The sequence below is a fragment of the Schistocerca gregaria genome, chromosome 9, assembly GCF_023897955.1.
Source record: "Schistocerca gregaria isolate iqSchGreg1 chromosome 9, iqSchGreg1.2, whole genome shotgun sequence".
NCBI classification, from domain to species: Eukaryota; Metazoa; Arthropoda; class Insecta; order Orthoptera; family Acrididae; genus Schistocerca; species Schistocerca gregaria.
The window spans coordinates 221,111,566-221,114,913 of record NC_064928.1 but is presented as its reverse complement, the minus strand read 5'-3'; positions in this window follow the sequence as shown (position 1 = coordinate 221,114,913).

The following is a 3,348-nucleotide window of genomic DNA, read 5'->3' as shown; positions in this document are numbered from 1 at the left end:
CTGTTGCGAACCTATACAATTCTGGACTTCACCTCCGGGTTGGAAGTCGTCGTTGAGTGCGCAGCGTTCAGTCATTGAGAGCACTTTTTCTGCGTATACTTACATTGAAACCTTATCTGAACTCCGTTCTTGTGGCTGGGAATTCGCGTTCCTCGTCTGTAGAACACAGAGAGGAGAAGACAATATTAGAGAATATTAGTCAGAGGACCGCCTTCTGTCGCCCTAGTGTTAGAAAGAGTATTTATTTTTGTGGCTGGAGTTCTTCCATCAACACAGACGCATACGAGAACCAGCACGCCGACGCACCACACGCAGTACATACGGTGATGTCTCAAATTGCTTCGGCTTATTAGGGCTATAAAGCTAAACAGCTGAGATTACGTTACTTTATTTCCACTGAGGTTCCACACCGCCGTAGATCATCTTTGAAAGTAGTTTCTTCTAGTGTTTGGTACGGAGGTGAAGTCAGTCATTTCGCGTTATTGATATTAAATCACGCAGTCATAATAAGGGGCAGGGTTGGTCAGTTGATTAGTAATCTTACTTAGGAAATGTAAACTTTGTAATATAACGTTTTTTTTAATCTACAAAATATATAAGCAGGAACAATGTTTATCATTTAGTAGGATAAGTTGCCTTCATCATTCATTTATGTTTAGATTGTAATTTATAGAATTAAGAGATCCTAAGATCTGCTTCAGGCTGTAGTCAGACAGGGCCAAATCTTCATTTTAGCATTTATTATTCTCCATTGCGCACATTCATTTTATACCCGGCTGGAGTAGCGTCATGGAATGCTACAACATTGAAAATGAATGACCCAGTTTCACGCTGTAGAGAAGGCCTGCTACATGGAACATATGGACACTGGCCACAGCTGTTGCGGCTGAGAAGAAAATAATCACAGACTGCAGAGCTTTCTGTATGCGTTTGAGAAACACTGGGAAGTGCCTGATCTAACCAGACAAGATCATATTGATGTGCGTATTTAGTTTAAAACTGCTCATTAATCTTCACAGGCGGCAGGCAACAGCATCTCTGGACAGCAGAGAGGTGCTTCCCGTAGTCAATCTTTGCTTACTGGAAGATATGGAATATTTTGACATTGTGCGTACCGTATTATTTGAAAACTAAGAACAACAATGACTCCTGAAGAGTTATGAGGTTTGAAAAGGAAACGATCTAGTCAGAGAAGTCATCACCCTTCTAGTATCCGTAACGGAAGAATTTTCAGATGACACACCGCTAGAGGATACTGTTGACTATCGCAAAGAATTCTCGGAAGAAGAGTTGACGCTTCTCTCACAATTTGAAGACACTTTACACAGTCATCTCTCAGACGAGGAATATAACATGGACTTGGTTCTTTGCGACGAGTATCTCGACAAGATGAAACACTCAATATTCTAGGCCCAGGAGGGTATGGAAAAAAAGTTGTCTACTTCTACCAAGACATTGTGTGTGAATGATCCAGTCTCGTCTATTGTTCAGATCCCAATTTCATTTAAGCTGCTGTCTTTTAAACTCGAGAGAAGTAGAGACAGCAGAAGCTCATCTTTATTAGATCAAAACTATGCAGCAAGAGAGTATCTCCTTGGAAATCGTCACTCTAAGCAAACATCTCCCGCTTCCAGGCACATCCTAGATAAAATGCTTCAATCCATATTTAGGTAGTGATTTATTATGTTCACAGGGTCGCCTGAACCACGCTGAGGCGTCAATCGAAGAAAGTAATCTCATTGTTCTAGAAGGAAACCGTCACCTCGTGAAATTTTTGATCTAGTAGACTCATATCAGTCTACACCATCTTCAAGTACAAATGGTTCTTTTACATCTAAGAGGATCATTGTGGATGCTACATGCCCGTCATTGATTAGAACAGTCCTACATAGCTGTCTACCCCGGCCAACAGATGAAAGCGCCACTAGCAGCTGAGAGAGTGAAACCTCACAAGCTGTTTGAAGTTCCCGTTATTGATTTCGCGGCGCCCCTACACTCGAAACTAGGCATCACTGTAAAAAAAAGAGTTATACGCTATTAAACACTTGGAATATTGGGAACTCACAACCAATTTGACAACGGACTGCTTCTTATTAGCCTTCCAAACATTTATAGGTCGGCATGGTATTCCACATACTATGTATAGTGGCAACGCCCAAACTTTCCGTGCCGTTGACCGAGAGATCACAAAAACATGGACGACTCTATCTGCTGACGAGACACGTCAGTTGACTACACACGCCGGCCACGGTAGCCGACCGGTTCTAGGCGCTTCAGTCTGGAACCGCGCGACCGCTACGGTCGCAGGTTCGAATCCTGCCTCGGGCATGGATGTGTGTGATGTCCTTAGGTTAGTTTAAGTAGTTCTAAGTTCTAGGGGACTGATGACCTCAGATAGTGCTCAGAGCCTTTTTTAAAAGAAAGGGTTAGCTTATACATCAGATAAGGTTCCAATTATGTACAGTACGGCCAAAGACAGATTTTTCAGCGCTGTCTACTGACTAAGACCTAACTTGCTATGAAGACAGTTTGGCCTATAAAGAACGACAGACAGTACAATTAGGGAATGGACAGTCAAACACTGATTAGTGATTTCTATTCATTCATTAGTAGACGTTATTGCGAAATGAAGAGCTGTTGTATCCAATCATATAATATTGAAATGGCCACGTCTGTAAACAGTTTGCATGCTGCCATGCTCAGAGTATATTATGCTGTTACACTATGCTGTTATAGTATGCTGTTATATCCAATCATATAATATTTAAATGGCTACGTCTGTAAACAGTTTGCATGCTGCCATGCTCAGAGTATACTACGCTGTTATACTGTGCTGTTATACTATGTTGTTATATCCAATCATATAATATTGAAATGGCTACGTCTGTAAACAGTTTGCATGCTGCCATGCTCAGAGTATAACATGTTTTACAAAAGGGCGCTATCCAAACTGGCGCTGAGGCAGCAGTGGTGCATCATGGGCCATAGATGACAGGGTTAAAAAGGCGGCTGTGGACATGTGCGTCGGGGAACAGACGAGCAACTGACCACCAAGATGAACCGAAGGATTACTAACTCTGTCGCCTCAGCGGCAGTTGACTGAACGTTGCTGCGTACGGGCCTCCACAGTTGGCACCTGGTTCGTGCACTCACGCTGCCTTCTGTTCGTCAGTGACGAAGGTTTGAATTTGCACTCCAATACTGCAAGGGATGATCACACAGTGGCGACTGGCGGCCTATTCAGATGGCACATGGCCGTTGGCGTATATGGCGTGAAATGTCTGAAAGCAAGCACTCTGCAACAATCGTCGGAAGGGCCCAAGGCAGAGGAAGGAGAGCTATGAACTC